At 39.6% G+C, this 20,151-nt stretch overlaps 1 protein-coding gene across 2 annotated transcripts in view; it reads right to left on the bottom strand.

Moving 5' to 3' along the window:
- LOC113266744 (cytosolic beta-glucosidase) overlaps positions 1–20,151 on the bottom strand; it is a 647,115-nt gene that overhangs the window by 196,119 nt on the left and 430,845 nt on the right. The window contains exon 6 of one of the 2 annotated variants that reach the window (XM_057309598.1): positions 15,333–17,889. The exons of the other annotated variant lie outside the window; for it this stretch is intronic. The gene's annotated coding sequence lies outside the window, so the exon portion shown is untranslated. Of the gene's footprint in view, positions 1–15,332; positions 17,890–20,151 lie in introns of those variants that run through there. 2 annotated transcript variants of the gene reach the window in all.

The following is a 20,151-nucleotide window of genomic DNA, read 5'->3' as shown; positions in this document are numbered from 1 at the left end:
GTCCTGGTGACATGCTAGGTCTTCTCCACATCTAATTTTGATAATATGATTGATGATGTGATTTCTCATAAGTGGTGGAAAGAAACAACATCAAAACTAATCACATTATGCTGGCATTTGGAAGTCTAAATAAAAGGTATGTGAACTCATTACAGGAAGATATTTTTTCATTTGAAATTTAAATTTACCAGCCCATCCATATTTGTCTGGAAAACTTGTGAATTTGTTTGTAGATGAAAATGACCAGAGTTGAGCAATCAGTTCCAACTGATTACAGTTTATAATAGGCAGCCCAGGGACTTCCTGGCAGTTACAGATCTGCCTTCACAAATCTCAAGAATAGGGAGGATGATGCCATGCCCTTCCTCTCTGTAGCCATGTTTCTCTGTCCCTTCAAAAAAAGAAATGACCCTCCAGATGCTAATGGAATTTCTCTTTGCAAATTTAGCCTCCTCTGTGGTTTGATTTTTCTTTAAAATGGAAATGTTTGAGTTTTAAGTTGAGAGGATAGTACGCCTTTATTTCATAGACGTTTCAATGATACAGCCATGGCTGTGTGGCAGTCTCTACCAAGGGGGAAATTAACTTTAATATAAAAACACACAGCTAGGAGAACTCAAGAAGTCTATCATTTTTCCAATATACAGTATTCAAACCCCACAGTTGCACACCCTACACTTAAGCTATCAAGAAATTTAGGCTATTTGAAATGTTACAAATGTGCGAGCAATACCCATTATCCTAGATGGGCGATACAATTTATGGAAGATATAATAAATAGAGGGAAATTTAGTATGTTTGTTCAATATAGAGTAGGTAATTGAAGTACAGGATCCAAAGTAAAACCATAAACAATAATTAGATAGTGGAAATGTGGAGAGTTGGCTGTGACCCACATAATAATACAGCTGAGCGTCAGCAAAGACAGAAGCTGGCTTGCAGTTGAAAGCAGATTATAAAGGGAATGTATGTTTAATAAACATCTGGAGAAACTGTGATAATATCCGAAGAAGAATCTTCTGAAGAAGGGAACTCTCTAATCTTAACCTTACAATCTTAATTTGTGGAGGAACATATGATTACGTAGATGTTATTATGTACATCTGGAGAGGAGTTAGCGTGATGTCGCTGGGAGCCTCAGCGTTGAGCAAATTGCAATAAAAATGTGTAGAGTTGCTTCGTGTAGATAGTACCACTGAGAGTTTCCAAGTTAAAAGTTCTCTTCAAGGTTGTTGTACTCTCTAGGGTCTTGGGTGCAAATAACAGAAAGAGATCCTGTCTGCTTTAAGGAAAAATAGAATTTAATGGAGGGTTATGAGAAGCTCACAGAATTACTGGGGAGTTGGAGGAAAGGATTTGAAAAATGAGTAGGCCTAGGCAGCCGGAACAAAGTGAAGAATGAACTGTCATTTCAGTTGTAAGACACATTGTCTAATTCGTGCGGACCACTCGCTCAAGAGTCAAAGTACCAGGAGCCAACATCTGAGGGCTGATGGTGCAGTGAATGTGCCCCTTTCGTTGTACAGAACAGGGAGGGATAGACGATGGCCCTTGGAACTTTCCTCAGGAAGCATGTGCTTTTTGGTGCCTATTACATAACCACATTACAGGCATAATCATAGAATAGGTACTTTGTCTATTATCTAATAATATATAACATAAAACATACAACAATAATAAATAAAAAATACATTGGAAAGCACTAGGATGCAAAAGTTCCACCTTTTAGGAATTTCTTTTATACACGAATCATTGCAGGAAGTAGGAGGAGAAAGCAGTACAAGACAGAGCCCAAAAAGGTAGCTACTACTATCCTCATTGTACATATGAGTGAAGAGAAACCTAGAAAAGTACAATAACATGCCGCATATGACACAGCCTGAAAGGAAGGAAATGAATGTCACGTGTAATGTACAAGGAGGCAGTTAAGGCGGCCATAATTTATTGGCCAAACTGGGAATATTTTGAGAGTGAAAGGATCGCCATTAATATTTACACAGAACAACAGGTTTAGACACAAGTATCCTTGGCATATCATATCCTTGGCATATCAGAACGCAATAAGCCTGAGAAAAATAACATCATACAAGGGACACACCTTACTGGCTTTGCTCACTTTAGTCAGAAGCCACCAGGACGGTGCCGCCCACACACTGCCCAGAACTTTCTACAATGATAGAAATACTCTATTTCCATGTGTCCAACATGGAATCTGTCCAAAGTATGGCAGTCGCTAACCACATTTGGCTATTGACCCCTTGAAATGTAGCTAGTAGGACTAAAAAGCTAAATTTTTAATGTATTTAATTTTACTTGATTTAAATGTAGATAGCTACATGCCAAGTGATTACCAATAAGGACAGCACAGATCTAGATTGTGTTTACCTTAACGCTCATTAGATTTTTATAGCTATGTATCATAATACTCTGAGAGGTGTTTTAACTTGGGACTTTATCAAGACAGCAGTTGCCATTGGACTAAGAATGAATAAGTGAAAATACATACAACTAAATATAGAAAATGATACACACCAAGCCCCTGATATTTATTTTGAATTCCACTTCACTAAGGAATTGTGAAACTCTGGATATTCTCTTTATTTGTTACTGTAGGGGAGGGAAAATCGGTTCTCGGTTGAGACTCTGCCCCTGTAATAAAAGATTAACAAGAGAAAAACCAGCAAATTGAATAACATGTATACCTCCTGTACGTATGGGAAACACCCAGGAAAAGTGAGTAATTCCTCAAAATGGCCCAAACCACCACCTGAGATACCATGTTCAGCTGCTCATCTTCCTCCCCTGCATTATGGTCATGGAGGGTTCGCTTGGGGTGGGGTGGGTTGGGTTGGGATGATTGATCCTGGCTTTGGAACCATACAGTTTTCCCCGCTTGTGCTTTACCCTGGGAATGGCCTCTGCCAAAATAATCCCTGAAAGTCCCCAGCTCTCTCTCTTATCTAGCTGCCTCTGTGTGCTTCCGCCCTGCTTCTGTGGGAAGAAAGGAATTTTATACCTCATTTTCTTGGCATAAAGAGCCACTGCTGCTTGGATTTACCAAACTGGATCCCAAGTCGGGCTAAGGTCTTGGATATCGTTAAGCACTATAATAGCGTGGTCGGAAAGACAGGCTCCAGTGAAACAGAACAGATTTGCAGAGCAATTCAATCTATTACTAACCAGATGATCGTAGGCAAATTATTTAACCTTCTTAAGTCTCAGTCTCCTCATCTACGAAACACATTTAAAAGGTTACTTTCCTTGATGAGTTATTGTGAGGCTGGGCATGTAAAGTAACAAGCATAATTTATAAGATAGAGTCAGTGTGGGGCGCCTGGGGGGCTCAGTTGGTTAAGCATCTGCCTTCGGCTCAGGTCATGACCCCAGGGTCCTGAGATCAAGCCCTGCTTCTCCCTCCCCCTCTGCCTGCTGCTCCCCCTGCTTGAGCACACTGTCTCTCTCTCTCTCTACCAAATATATAAATAAAATCTTAAAAAAAAAAAAAAAGATAGAGTCAGCATAACTCAAATCAGCTCGATTTTTCTGAGCCCCTAACAACCACGCTTGGAGTCGAGAGATGTGGCGTGGAGCTTACAGTGTAGTGGGCAATCTTGCCATCACACCAATCCTTGCCTCTTGGTGATTTGTGCTACGATTGAGCAAGTACCGTGTTCTTTAAGAAGATGCTAAGGAGGCCAGGGAAGATTTCCTGGGAAAAAGACTAAATATTCCCCAAACGCTGCTAGTACAGCCTTGGGAACGGTGCATACAGCCAAGTCTTACAAAGTCAGGACCCATATTTGCAACTGAATCTAAACGTTTTGCTTCTTCGTTTTGGCTTTTATTTTGTTTTTGTGTATTCACTGATCTTTAGCTATTTTCAAGAGTGTGTCCAGTCTTAAGAGCCGACGGTGTCATCATAAGCTGTACTGTTTCTTGTTGATGCATTTTCCTCAACAAGGATTTACTGAGCACCTACCATGCCAAACACCGTGCAATTTGCTAGACATTCACTGGTGAATAAATCAGATGAGGCTTCTGCCCTCGTGCTGCTTATAATCTAGTGTGAGGCTGATTGTTTCTGCTCACTATTGTTATGGCCAGCTTTCCCAGACACTCTGCATGCATATCATAACCTCTAAGTGTGGGCGCCAATGTTTCCCAAATTGCCAGGGCTGGAGGACCTAAACTTTTTTTTTCCTAACCCATTGCGCTGATACTAACAGGCAGCTCACAGCATACACACTCCACCACATAAGCCAGACAACACTAAAACCAATCATAAGCAGTGCAATGACACCAGTCCGCTGACTACGGGATGTCACAGGGATGGCAAATTGCAATCAAAGTTTCTAGACACCTTTCATTTGCATGCCAACAACAGTGTATGCATCAACTCCAGTCCCTAGATCAGATGGCAAGGGGCCATAACATAGGTTACAATAATTCAGGAATAAACCCACCATGTTCGTAGAAGCTATTACAAAAAGAGGGGGAGGAGGAAGAGGAGAAATTATCTCTCCATTTTAATGGCCTGTTTATTAGATAGACTGCATATAATTTGCACCCTGTTCTTACTGAGATCACTAATGGACATTTACACTCCCAGCGAATAAAGTGCTCTATTGTTCAGCTCCATTGGACCCTATGCAGAGAATCCAGACGGAAAAATCTCTGCAGCTGTTGTGGGGGTAAGGCTGAGGGAAGAGGTTCTCGGTTTGCCCGTACAAATCACTCAGACAGGAAAATAAATGGGAAATATTTAGATTTCTAATTGGCAGTAGGGTAAGGGATCAATGACAGCAGTAGCTACGGGATAACAATTTAGTATTCTGAAAGAGAAAATTTGCTAATCACTTTGCTGGAAAAGTTAATGCTGCTTTTACAGTTACTCACTTTGTTCCCAGAGATTATCAACTTTGTCAAGCCAGATCATATCCCACTGGCCATCTTTTATAAAGGCAAGACAAATTAAGCAAACTAGTTAATGATATATTTTTAAAGCTAATAAAAAATGCATTTTATCTCTGACAAAAAAGTATTTTTATTATAAACTCAGATAAAATGGGCCCACAGCACAAATTAGTAACTTTTATACAACGACCACTACTTTCTGGCTCCTCAAAATTCTTTTTAATGATTTTACACATTAAACAATGATTCTTGCTTAAAAAAAAAAAAAGAAAAAGAAAGCAATGTGACCCCTGAAATTACCTATAATCCCGGCATCTAAACTGAAACATTCAGGGCGCCTGGGTGGCTCAGGTGGTTAAGCATCTGACTCTGCATTTCGGCTCAGTTCATGATCTCAGGGTCCTGAGATCCAGAGAGATAAAGAGAGAAAGAGAGAAGATTCCCTCTCTCCCTTCTCTCTCTGCCCCTCCCCTCCACCCAAATCTCAAACACTAAATTTACCTTGTGGTGTATTCAGCGCTATTCTGGCAATAACACCGATTTGGGGGCTTGAAATAACTCAGCTTTCCTAACATTGCCACTTCCCAGAGTAGTAAGTTTCTGAGAGAAAAGAGGATTCAAACACTGTAGCCTCAGTCTGAAGAGCAAGCTCTTTGTTCATGCGCCCACTACAAAGTGGGACTCTATGGGTCTCGTGAATAAGAGCCTGAGACGCACAAAAGAAGAAATTACCTGGGGCTTTTTTGGCTCAGCAAGAATCAATTCCTAAGTCGCATCGGAATTCTTGTAAACTCAGAATTAGTGGGGTCTGACTTAATGAGGTTCGACTGTATCCAGGGCTATTGATAAAATAGCCCTGCCCCAGATTCCACGCGGTGCCCCGCCCCCCCCCCCCCCCCGAAGTTAGACTGCTGTTTCCACGCGGGTTGAAGAGGGCAGGTTCTTCCTGGTGCACATCAGCGCTTTTTAATTACACTATTATGTGGCGTAAGGTGGACCTACAAGATGACCTACCCCAGGAAGTCAGCACTTTTTGAGTCCGCACCAGCATATTTTTTTTTACTTCTCTCTGCAGCCCCCTATTCACTTTCAAATGGATCAGGTTTCCTTTCTCTGGATCTTTAGCTTTTGTCCATTAGAGTTTCCCCCAAAGACTATTTTATCAAACAAAGCAAAACACTTTAGAAAAGACTGTAAGTTCTTTGCAGACTTATAGCCTGTGCTTTGTTTATGTATAGTGAACACTTACTGAGTTAGCACTCCCCAAAGGAAAATCTGGGGAGATATCAGAAAAATGTTTTCGGTAATTGCTACTTGGTTTGATCTCCTGGTATTTTGTGGTGTTTTATGCAGCATTAATGGTATCGCCTGAGATTCTCAGGGTACAAAAGAACTTCTAAGTACAGGTCCATTTTCAAATATAAGGGAGTCATTTTCAAATCTCTGAGGGAATCAAGCGAGTTGGTATTTAAATGCTGTTCTTAGAGCAATGTGACAACAACATGCCTCTAGAAGATTTAAAACATTTTAATGTCTGTGTGTGTATATGTCTGTGTGTGTGTGTGCGCGTGCGCGTGTGTGCGCGCGTACGGAGGCACGCATGCCTAATCACAAATGCTATGGGGAAAGATCCAGTACCTCTGTCAGGCACACATAAATATCTAATCAAGTTATTATTATTATTGTTATTTTGGCAAACCAGCCATTAACTTTCAGTATCCTTCTAATACATGTTTCTAATTTATGTAAATTTTGGAGCTACTGAAAAACCTTTCCATTTCATTTAATTTGCCCTGCAAATTGTTATTTGGGGTCTTTACAGCTTGAATAGTCTCACTCGCAAAGACTCGGGACTCGGAGAGTGAGAGAGGAGGCAGGGAGAGTCACAAACTTACCTCTCTTCCCACCTTGGGCCATTCAGTAAGTTCCACAGCCCAAAACTCTCCTCCGAGACCTGAAATCTGGTTGAATCCACCGGTGATAAAAACGCCCATTCGTTCGGTGGAAATAGAAGCACATCCCAGTTTCTGTCATCTTTAGGACACACTGTATTCTTATTCCGCATTATGTCTTTACTTTGCTGTCCGTTTATCCTTGGACTTGCAAAGAGCCTCGCACTAGACGGCAGGACCTCGGGAGGGATCCTGCCTGCTTCTGGTAGCTATTTCTGCAAGACTGGGGGGCACGGCCCCAGAACGAGTCCCTGGAATTCTAGCTAAGGTGGGCTCTGAGGGCAGCTTCCCCGATGGCAGGTGCAAGTGTGAAGGACACCGTTGAGAACCTGGATTTTGAAGGTCATCAGTTTGGCTCATATGAATCACTGACTCAGCCGCCTGGTCAGCCTCTCCCACTCCGCTTTCTCAGCGGTGCAACGGGAGGAGGGGGCCTGGGTGCTGTTGAGGGCTTAGTGTGGGTAGTTGCAGCTTTAAATAGTTGAAAAGCCGCTGAACCTTTGACCCTTTGAAACCACTTAAAAGCAAAAAAAAAAAAAAAAAAAAAAAAAGCTGAACGAAAATCAAAATGGCTACATTAATGCTTCAGCCGGGCTGGATTCTAAACTAAGTAACCTTTTCCCTCTCTTCTGCAACCCTCCCCCTTCTCCCTTCTTAGCCTTTTGTTTCAGGAACCAGGTTCCATCCTGAAGACAAGACAAAGGAGGCCGGCAGCACCCGCACAATTCCTGTCAATATCCAAATTCGGCAGGATCCTGTGTTTCCCTGTAACCCCCCCCCCAGCCCCTTGCTATGGGCAGGCTTGCGGTTTGGAAGGCCTTGGCCTCCTGCAGCCTCCTTTTCCCCCCGCAAAGCAATAAAGCTATTGTTTCTCTTTATACCCAAACTCTGTCTTCGAATTACATATTTCGGCTCTGGAGCACAGAGGTCTGTTTTCAACATCTTCAGAAAGGAAAGAAAAGGGGAGTAGGGATATTTAATCCGAACCTAAAAACTGACTCCCAAAACTCAGTCAGTTAGCAGGTTCTGTGGGGTCACGGGAAGGATATCCCAAAGCCTGCCCAGTATCTGAACCTATCTATCTACTGGAGGTGCTGTGGTCCTTGAGATCCCACATTCATATTCCTCATGCCCTTGGACATTAAAGAACATGTGTGAAAACAGCAGAATAACAGGAGTAAATGAGATGATCGTAGTTAATATAGATTGAGTAATTTCTAAGGAGCAGGTGCTGTCATAATACTTAACTATATGATCTTATTTAATCATGTCAGTATTAAAAATAGTAGCTAATATTTATTGAGTGCTGACAACGTACCAGTCAACAGTCCATTCCAGATGTTTGATTTAAGCTCAAAAAAACCCTATGAGGTAGATATGTTATGATATCCGCTTTTAAAAATCAGGAAACAGAGGCACAATAAATAAGGCTAAATAATTTGTCCAGTGCTAGTAAACAGCAAAACCGATCGGGAACCTGGACAGTCTGATTTAGGTATGGATCCTAGTGATGCCTAAATTCACCAAACAGCATTTTATCCCCACCCATGCCCTGCCTTTTATCTAGATGTTGACATGTCTACAAAAAGAAAAAATAGCGTAACTGTGTCAACGATTTGGGTGGCTTCAAAGTGTGAACAAAAGTAGTTGTGTTTTATGTGTCAAAAGTGCGAGTCTGGTTGAAGCAAATGTGAAAAGTGATCAAGAGAGAGTAGTGCCTGGTGCCCAGTGGGTTGGCTCTGGAACTGTAGGCTGCGCTTCAGATCCAGTTCTACGGGTTCTTAGCAATTACTGCTCCGTTCTAGCTCAGCTTCCTTATCTTAAAGCAAGCATAGTAGTGTAGTACCCTCTTACAGATCTCTCTGAGTTAATGTTAGTTAATGTGTTTAAAATACAGCCCTGACAGAGTATGCAATGTATAAGTTAGTTAATATTATCATTTGCCTCCATATGCAGAGCTAGAACCAAAAGGTGGAAGTTTCTGGGAACAGATTTCAACTCACACAGTAGAATTTATTCAAAAGACTGTCCAAAGATGGAACTAGGAGAAAAGAGCTCCTCCTCATGAGAGGCATCCCAGGAACTGGGATTTGGTACGGATTCTGCAAGGTGTATTTCCTCACTGGATCGCCGTCAGACCAGTCCGCTATAAACTGACTTCTAATTCAGGGGTTTTATATTTCCATGATAACCCTTCATCATTTTTGTGCAAGGTGAGACCCTTAGTGCCAGATAGTGTGTGAAAATGAAGGAACTGAAGGTGCTACAACAGTGAGGTGCAGTGGAAAGAGACAAAGGCTTAGTCAGAGGAGCATTTGACCTTGTGACTTTGGGGAAATTCCTTAATTGCTTTGAATCTGACTAAGGGGGGGGGGGCGGTGCTGGAATGTAGCGCATATGAAAGGTACTTATAACCTACAAAGAGCTGGAGATGAGGGTTGCATTTAATACTAGGGAGAAGGAATCAACACAGACCTAGAGTATAAATCACCATCCAGGTTGGTCTAGGGCTAAAGGAGCAGAGAATCAGGCAGACTCTGGTTTGCAGGAAGGGTTGACTTAAACAGAAGAGGAAACCATAGAAAGGGAGGAGGAGCCAGATCTGAAAGCAAAGCCAGTTGCTGCATAAATCTCCCTGAGGTCTCCAGCAACAACTCTGCCTCCGTTTTTTTGAGAAATGCCCTCTCTGGGTTTCCCAGGTATAGCTCAGTCAAGAGAATGCTGGAGAAATAGGTTACGCACCCACCCCCCATTTTAGCTGTCTTTGGCTACAATACTATGGAAGCCACCATTCTTAAAGAGTGTCATCTTTTATTTATTAGCATCATGAAACATTCTGGAAGTAACTGAATTATGTGATCAATGTTAATGCTAATCAAAGTTATCAACGTCGAGTGTTCTCTTCTCCACATGGCGTGGTCCTTGCTGCTCCCATGATGCCAATTGCATGATTTGTACATAGCCCTAATTTGCTGATTACACTGATCTTCTCAGTTCCTGCTATTCTGAGTTCTTACCCCCTTGCTATTTTTGGTTTCAGTTCAGCATTAATATTAGGGAACTGCCATTAGAAAGAACAAGGTATTTGGAATAAAATCCAGCCAGATAAATTTTAGAACTTAAAATATGTGAATCTTCTGAGTATCTGAGTTATTAACCATTAAGCATTTAATAAATAATTCAATCAGATTAGGAGGAAAACTGATTTAAAAATATATACATTTATTTCTCATATAAGCCTCAGCCAAAATTTAATTGGAATCAATAAGTCATATGCCAAGTACAGGAAATTACATCCTATAACAAGTGCATCTTGTCTTATTTCATTCATTCTCAGATGGTAAGTACAAATTCACACATAAATATGTTAAAACATCAATACATAATACTCTATTTCTGCTCAGACAGAAGGGAATTCTGGAATCAGAGAAGGAGATGATTCAAAGGGTGTTAAAAGGGAACGGAAGCTAACGCACACAATGGATACAAACTCTCTCCCGTCGTTGCACCAAAGCTGGAAGCGCATCTACTGTTGCCCTTTCTTACTGTCCCAAGTGAAATAGAATAACATCTCCGCATTTACTGTGCCATATGGCCTCGGCCACTTCGTTTCACATTCTATGAGAAATGCCTGTCTCCTGGGAGGTTGTGAAAATGAAACAAATCAGCAAAAAGGAGCTCCTCTGCTGCAGTGTTGGATATAGCACACAGTTGGAGCTCAATAATTGCTCTGGTTCCGCTTTCTGTTTGTTGTGAGGTATCACTCTTACTTCATCACACCTTGACATTCATGATGATTTGGTTTAGCAAAGCAGAGATGTGCGTTGGGATGAGAGATTAAAGGGGTGAATATTCTAGGTCCTGCTCATCACCAGCAATGATTCAACTTCTGGCTTTGGAATTCAGTTCTTTGATGCGTTTTTACATTTCTACTCTTGGTACAGGTGTGGATTGAAGAAACCCTACTGCAGTATCCTGAGTTAGTTTTTAAAATAAACTGTGTTGTTGTCTTTCTGATTATAAAGTTATTGCTCGCTTACTATTGTTAGTTTGGATGGGGGAATAAAAAGGAAATTATAAAGAATAATGATAATAATGATAATTCCACAGTTTATTGTTAACATTCTGATATATTTCTTCCTGGTGTGTTTTTCTATCCATCTGCCTATCTCTGTGTCCATACACATCTACATACATATAGATGCATATAAATACAACCATATACATACATATATACACACATATACAATATACCTATATATGAAAATATATGTATTTAAAAATATGCAGATGTTCAAAAAACATATAAATGCACATATTGGACATACATGTAACTTGCATACGTAAAATATATAATATATCAATAGCTAATATATGTGTGTTTTTATATATGATCTATTAGATTGTTTCCAACTTTTTCTCTTTTATCAATAATGCTATAGCCTATATATTACAAACTTTTCTCTTAATTTATATTGTAACCTTAAAGTCAACTTCAAAAAGTGGACTCGCTGGGTCCAAGACAAGTCTCATATTTAGCTGCTATGCATTCAAATGGCATATCCACTAGCACTCATTGGGGTTAATCAGTAGTAATGCTATATAAATAGTTCAATATTTTGAATAAGTACTATGTTATAAGAGTATGAAAATTTTTAAATGTGCTGCTTTTTAAAAGAGATTTTTGCAATTTGATTTGCATAAGCCCCCACCAAGCCAAGCTGGGAACATAAAATCTACTGGGTTATCTCGAAGCTCTCTGCTTGCAAACACACGAACTGCAAATTTATCACAGAGGTTTAATCAATAGAATATAACATAACAAATATTAAATCTGTAGATTACTTCAAAAATGGAAAAATCTCCCTCCAGTAACATTCCTGTAGTTCAGATCTATATCCCAGGCTCACTCCAGGTACCCAGAGAAGTAAGTGGCTTATTATATTCACCATCTCCATACTACTCTCCACCTTCCCACCCCAGTCCTGTCCTGTGGGGCCACCACTCTCGGTTCCTGAAGAGCAGGCCTTCCTTGCCATTTCCACCATATCTCAGGACTCCAGATTCTTCTCTAGTGTTATTTGGGGAGGGAAGGAACCCATTCTCACGGTCTTCTTTGGGAACTGCCACTTCCTCAGCCTTTGTCTTCCCTCAAAGTGGGACAAGCCCTCTTCCTGCCTCCGGAGGCAACACACAAGACACCTTTACCTTCACTCTCCCTCAGGAGGCTTTGCTGGCTCTGACCGTAGAGCAGGCATGTTTTCCCTTCAGTGATAAGAAGATAAAACTCTCCAGATACACCAAGAAAAATATAAAATGGTACCATCACTTTGGCCTATTGACCTTCAAAAACATGAGTCTGAAGGGTAAATACAAGCATATGAATTAAGGCCTTTAAATTGACCACATTCTTACTCAGAGGTTAACAAACGAATGGATGATGAGCAAACCTTTATTTTTCTAGAACCATCGAATGTTCTTCAGGAGTCCTGTCCAACAGAAGGTCAGAAGTTTACAAAAATTGCCAGTCACGTATATACCCCTCTCTTCCAATTTCATCCAGTCTCTGTCTCACAAATATTCCATCAAGAGCATCCTCCCTTCCTTTGCTTCTTACCAAGATGGTAGCTGAGAGGAGGAGAGAGCTTTCAGCCATTACCTACTGGTAAAGAGGTGATATCTCTGGCTCATGCTCTCCACATCAGGCAGCTGGTTGCTGAGAGAGCACTGCTGGGCATCTTTTCATATATACACCTGGCCCAGTCTCTGGATTTCCTGTTGGGGTGTGGTGCCACTGTCTGGCCCTGGGCTCCTGTGGGGTGTCCACTCCACTCCACTGTCCACTCCAGCCTCGCTTCTCACCAATGCTGTGGTGCCTCCAGAGACTGGACTGTGACAATTGGCCAGTCCCTGGTCTGGGGGCTGCTCAGTTGCCTTCAGGATAAAATCACATCCTCCTGTCAGAACAATACTTCCTATTGCGTTTTCCAGCCAGCCCTGTCAGCTCTTTCATTCACCCCTGGCCCATCAGACTCTCAGGAGCTCAGGGTCCAGCAGCTCTGGATTAACTTGGGCTCACGCTTGACCACCACTGCTCATTCTTCCTCTTCATGCTGGAGAAGGACCACACAAAACTGAACACTTCTCTCAGGAGTATGAGGTGGAGCTCATCAAAACTCTGTTGCTTTCATCTTCCTCTTGACTAGGAGGTCTCTTCCTCTTTGGAAGAAAGGTCAAGAGACTTTTCCTCCTAATTCTTCCACCTTCTTCCCACAAATCACCAGCCTGGAAGACCCAGTTTTCCTTTTTCTCTCATTCTTTGTCAGTAACTTTTACCTTACTTATTCTCTCTCTCTCTTTTTTCTGGATGCTCCAAACCTAACAGCTTAGCTTTAATTGCAGAGAGGATGAAGAAAGGGAAATAAGCTTACATGTAATGAACATACATGGATTAGAATTTTAGAAATATTATTTTCTTTACTTATTTTTTAAGTATCACTTTATTAATATAATAAGAGGATAGATTGATTTATAAGAAACCCTATGAAATATACTATTAATGCTAGGTGAGGAAGAATATTCCTGGGTTTCACACCATGACAATAATAGTTAACACTTAACATTGCTACATGCAGAGTTTTGTTCTAAGCATGTTACATGTAACCTACTTCCTCAAAATAATCCTATAAAGCAGGCACTGTTATTTCTACTATTTTAGAGATGAGGAAGCAAAAGGGTGGAGAGGTTGATTATCCCAGGCAAAACAGTTGGTAAATATAAGAACTGGATTTTGAACCCAGACAACCTGGCTCCAGAGTTGGTGCTCTTGACCACCATGATGCTCTTGACCATCCCTTAGTATCATCTTCTTTCCTCCACCATTTGCTTATTGTATGTGTCCTACATTCCAGGCAATGTTCTAATAGCTAGACTTTCTAAATAAAGAAAGACAATGCCTGAGAAATATAAAGTGAGGAGAAGCATGAAAAAGCAAGCTTTGTGCTCTTCATTATTCCAGAAAGAAAAAAAAAGTCCTTTTAATGACCACAGTGGTAAAGGTTTTGCAAAGCCAATGCCCATGAACTAAGGAGAACAGTCCAGGCTGGAACACTTCTAACCTATTGATGTTTCCTATGCTATATTGGTCAAAGAAGGCTGGATGGCATGGAGAATATTCAAACTTTCAGGCTCAGTACCTTAGCAAACAAAAGTGTATTTATCACTCCTACAAAGTTTGGTATGGAGTTCCTGGTTGGGCTATTCCTCTGGGTAGACTCTCTCAAACAGGGACTCAGGTATCTGGGTTCTTGACATCTTTTCCACTCATTCCAGTGAACAGGAAGGAGATAATGTATAGAAAATAAGAAGCATTTTAGGATATGGCAGCCACTTTGCAACCATGAGGTTAAAGATGAACATAAGCTAAGGATGAGCTACCAACACATCAGAGATAGAGGAACAAAAGGATATTAGTTGGTATAACTCTTTTTTTAATTTAAATTTTTATTTATATTTTATTTTTAACATATAATGTATTATTTGTTTCAGGGGTACAGGTCTGTGGTTCATCAGTCTTACATAATACACAGCACTTACCGCAACACATATCTTCCCCAATGTCCATCACCCAACCATCCCATCGCCCCCATCTCCCTCCATTCCAGCAACCCTCAGTTTGTTTCCTGAGATTAATAGTCTTTTATGTTTTGCCACCCTTTCTGGTTTCATCTTGTTTCCTTTTTTCCTCTCTTCCCCTATGATCCTCTGCCTGGTTTCTCAAATTCCACATATCAGTGAGGTCATATGATAATTGTCTTTCTCTGATTGACTCATTTCGCTTAGCATAATACCCTCTAGTTCCATCTACATCGTTGCAAATGGCAAGATTTCATTTTTTGATGGCTGCATATATATTCCATTGTATATGTATACCACATCATCTTTATCCATTTATCTGTCGATGGAAATCTGGACTCTTTCCATAGTTTGGCTATCATGGACATTGCTGCTATAAACATTGGAGTGCAGGTGTCCTTTCAGATTACATTTGTATCTGTGGGGTAAACACCCAGTAGTGCAATTCTTGTGTCATAGGGTAGCTCTATTTTCAACTTTTTGAGGAACTTCCATATTGTTTTCCACAATGGCTGCACCAGCTTGCACACCCACCAACAACGTAGGAGGGTTCCCCTTTCTCCACATCCTTGCCAACATGTCATTTCCTGACTTGTTGATATAACTCTTAAGCAAATGAACCAAAATCAGAAATCACATACCCCCAGGAATTATTCTTCTGTAAAAATATTAATACCTACTTGTTTTGATAACTATCATTTGAGTTTTTTGTCATTTGCAGCTAAACATCTCCTAATTTATATAAATATGTACAATGTATTTGCTTAATTATTTTATGTAAATCAACTTAAAATTGACTCACTTTTTATAATGACTTTATTAAGAGATAATTCATGCATCATACAATTTGCTCATTTAAAGTGTATGCTTCAGGGAAATCTGGGTGGCTCAGTTTGTTAAGGGTCTGACTCTTGGTTTCAGCTCAGTTCATGATCTCAGGGTTGTGAGATTGAGCCCCACACCGGGCTCTGCACTCAGCATGGAGTCTGCTTGAGATCTTCTCCCTCTTCCCCCTTCCCACTTGCATGTACTAGAAAATCTCTCTCTTTCAAAAATAAATAAATAAAATAAATCTTTAAAGTATCTACTTCAATGGTTTTCAGTATATTGAGCTGTGTAATCATTACCACAATTGTAAAATATTTTATCACCCCAAAAAGAAACCCTGTCACCCTGTATTTCCTCTCAAACTCTCCCCCCAGAAACTGCTAATATATTTGCTCCATCTATGGATCTGCCTATAGATTAAGATATTTAACATGAATGGCGTCATACAATGTGTGTTTTTTTACTTAGTATAGTGTTCTCAGGTTTCATTCATGTTGCAGCATGCATTAGTATTCTAATCCTTTTAATTGCTGAATAATATTCCATTATAGATATTTACAAATTTTATTCATCCACTCTACAGTTGATAGACATTTGGGTTGTTTCCACTTTGAGGCTAATAGGAATACTGCTGCTATGAACATACACATACAAGTTTTTATGTAGACATATGTTCTCATTTTTCATACCTAGGAGTAAAATTGTTGGGTCATGTGGTAACCCTATACTAATCTTTTAAGGAATTGTCAGACGGTCTTGCAAAGCATCTATACTATTTTATATTCTCATCAGCAGGTTATGAGGGTGCTGATTTCACCATATGTTCCCCAATATTTGTTATTATCTGGCTTTTCGATTATAGCCATCCTAGCAAGTGTAAAGTACTACCTCCTTGTGGTTTTGATTTCCATTTCCCTTATACCTAATACTCAACTCTCTTTCAAGCAGACTCATCCTAAGTAAAAATTTCTCTGTTGGTTACATCTTAATGCATATTAAATAAATATAACTTTTGATATATGTCACACTTTAAACTCACTACTCTGTTTCCTTCCATCCACAGCCCTTTTGTCAGCCCCCCCTCCACCTTTTTTCCTATTTCTTGATTGGGAATCCCAGCAGACCAGAGCAAAACTTATTTAAAAAGAGCTGGTGAAAACTAGCAATGAATATTGGGGAAAAAAGAGAAAAGAAAAGATTTAAAGTTTTCACTGACTACAATTTCCATATAAGCCAACAATGCGATGTGACAGCTTAAATGATCACCTGTAATATTAGCCAATAGTAAGCAAAGGAGGGGCTGCTATTCCACGCTCTGCACAGGCCCTATAACAACAGCAGCCCAGGCATTCATTCTGGGACCACACATAATGAAAGAAACTGGCAAATCAAGGTCCACTCAGATAAGGACCCCCCAAGTGATAAGGGTAATAAAAACAAATTCCAAATCAGAGTTTGAAGTATCTAACAATGTTTAAACTGGTAAAGAGAAACCCAACAAAAATGATAGAGATGCCTAGACTCTATAAAGCAGTGAGAAACCAAAAATAAATTTGCTTTGTGCCCTGAAACTACAATTCTCCCATGCATCTCCCTGTGGGACACATTGCTTTTCAGTAGGTTGGTGAATCCCAGAGGATGTCTTACTAAAAACAATTAAAGACCACAGGTCTGGGATTGAGTCTCGCTTATTACAAACTAAAGAAGATTGGGGCTATTCCTATAACATCACTTTTGTTCATTCTTTATTGAGAGAAGTACAGGTGAATTTATATCTAGTGTAAGAGAAATTATACATAAACTGAGTTATCCTCAAGGGACTCTGTGAACCACTCTGGAAGGCGGAACTGGTGTCTGAGAATTACATATAGCCTGACTTCAATTCAGTATAATGATACGGGATCTAATATTGAAAAGGTCAGAATGTAACCTGAAAATATAAATACTGTTAGATGGATTCTGATACTCAGTATGTGGTTGGCCTCAGTGACGTCTTTCCTTTCAATAAAATGATATAATTTTTATTGAAAAAAATGACATTTTCTGACTTTCCTTCTTTTGGCTCTAGGATTCATCTTACTCCTTGTAAATATTTGTTGTATACAGCCCAACCCTTCCTAAGCCATGAAATATATATCATGTGGCATAATATGATTTTACATATGATTTTAGCAGGTATATGCAATGGATTTAGTTGGTGGTACAGAAATTTTAAATCAAATAGAAAGATACAATCTTCTCAATTCTTAATACATCTTAAATTCTTACCCATCTCCCTGTGCTCAGAAATTTTTTAGGCATCTGTGGCTAAAACATTATATTTTGATTTTATCTTTTTTATGGTTACTTTTTGTATAAACGGCTTCCATTTATGCTGGTAGCATAAACTTTCTTTTTTTTTATATAAAATTATTTAAGCAAAAAAGTAAATCAACATGAAGAACAATATTATGTAATGATGCAGTTGGTACAGGACATGACCAAATCTGAAAAAGTGATGTGACAATGACTGGATTTGGGGAAACACTGGACAGTCTTCATAAAACTCTTTCTCTTCACACTGAAACATATGAGAAAAGTGTTAGCGCTCATCTCAGCGTCTGTTCTCCTAGTTGGATGACCTTCCTTCCCCCTCCTCATTTTCCCACAGACTTTCTGATTGACTTTCATGGCTGCCTCCAACAATCCCCGCTAGGAAACATGACCTTCTGCATTTAACTACCTCCTATGTACTTTATCTATTTCTCCAGAATGTAATAATATATATAGTCTATCTATCCTCTATCACATGATTCTCAATAACTTTGATTGAGTAAATAAAATTACCTACAAAAAGAGTCATGATTTTCATATCCCTATTTAAGCACTTAGATACTTTTCCCTCTTGAGTTATGCTGTACTCTGGACTTATTTTTCGTTTGGATGCCTTCAGGCAATAAGACCTACATTACAACACTCTGCTTTCAGGTTTAAATTGGTGTAATGCATCTGTTACGTTTCCAAAGTTTTTAGGTTTTCTGTGTCAGCTTTGTTTGTTCTTAGTGTTGAAGTTTTGGGAGGCAAAAGTGGAGACCATATCAAACTCTTTCTGCCCTCAGGCAAAATTTTATAACAAATTAAGCATATTGTGAGTACATTCTATATTATGTTCATTTAACTCAATAAGAAAATGGCCACTAATGCTAAGACCAAACATGTAATGCTCTTTGATATCGCTGGTCTTTAAAATAAATGACTATACTTAGGAGTTTAAGTACCTAGGACTCCTATAACTGAGGAAACTCATTTATAGGTAAATCATGAGAAATACCATTTAAAATGTAAGAAAAAAAGAAAAATAGTATCTTATGTTCTTTGAGGCACCTCTGCTTACTTCCCAAATTTCAAGCATGATTAAGTACTATTTAGTTTATGTTTGATTTATAGGATGCTGCTTTTCTTCTCTCTGGAAAAACCAGAGTTTTTAAAACCACTGTCATGTCTGTCATTTCTACTGCCATGTTCTTGAACTTAGGGCCTGGATGTTGATTTATTGAGACTGCTTCTAAAGCTGACCATATTTTATTATACATTTCTTTATCACTTCTCTTGGAAGAGTGTTCTATTTCCCCAGGTAACTGTGGCTCTCACCATCTTATTCATGAAGGCTGGGGAACAAAATTCTGTTTAAACCTCACTTTTTACTCAGTTCTGTGGACCCAAAATGTATCTAAGGTGACAAAACCATCATAAGCCTAGCAGCTTATCTGCCAGAGTTCTCCTCCTCAAAATGACATATTATCCCATCTTTCTTGTTCCAGATGTGGTAATTCATCTTTAAATAAATGTTTCATGTGATTTTAAAGCTTTTTCTCCCTCTTCTCAGACCACAGCTTGTTTTATTTCTCCTTATATGTTCTAAGATAAGGATGAGGGTATATTTCTCATTGGAAACAAATCAAGTGAGAGGATAATAGACCAACATCTTTAAAGTAGTAAGAGAGAAAACTGTCAGCTTGGAATTTTATATCCCATGAAAATACCTTTGAAAAACAAAAGCAAGACCTCTGGTTTCAGTTCCAACATGTAAAGAGCTTGGAAGCCATCACTTTCATCCTTACAACAAGAAAAAAGCTGAACAAAGTAAAAATCAATGACTTTTCTTAGACCCATCAGAGAATTGAGGTCACAAAGCAAACCACAACCCCCAAAACTGTAGAGAAATAAGAAAACAGAAAATCATAACCAAGATCACCTAAACTGCAGCAAAACCCTCTGGAGCCATGAAGTGGTAAGAACGCTTAAAAGGTAATTTTGATGAGCTGTTGAAGGCTGAGCATGGCCTCGTGTAAAAATGAGAAACTCCTGGAGGCTAGTGTTAGACCCCTCCTCCCCCCACACAAACATATTTGCATAGACTTTACCTCCAGGAATTCCAACAGCTTTCAAGTTGAAGATCCAAGAAATACAAACCTTGTGTTTCAGGCAGAGGGAGAAGAAAAGTAATCATTTGAAATACAGGCAAAGCATTCTCCATAACAAAGCTCTGCTCTTGAAGGAAATCTGCATACAAGAGCCTTATCTTCTTACTGTAAAGAAATTAACCAACTTCACCCACCTCTAGCTTTCCTAACTCATCTAAAGGAAAAGAAAAAAAAAAAGTTTACAAACACTTCTGAAAGTCAAAACCCAGAGATTGGGTCCAACAAAAAGCCTGAGAATTGATCATAGTATTATAGAATGCTCACTCTCCCCAATGTTTACCACCACATCAGTAGGGCTCCAGTGTAGTAACAGTGGATTCCGAGTATAGAGAGGAAGACACAGTGTCTCTTTAAGGAGG

This window comes from Ursus arctos, unplaced genomic scaffold, assembly GCF_023065955.2.
Source record: "Ursus arctos isolate Adak ecotype North America unplaced genomic scaffold, UrsArc2.0 scaffold_9, whole genome shotgun sequence".
Taxonomy (NCBI): Eukaryota; Metazoa; Chordata; class Mammalia; order Carnivora; family Ursidae; genus Ursus; species Ursus arctos.
This window is presented reverse-complemented; position numbering and strand designations above follow the sequence as displayed.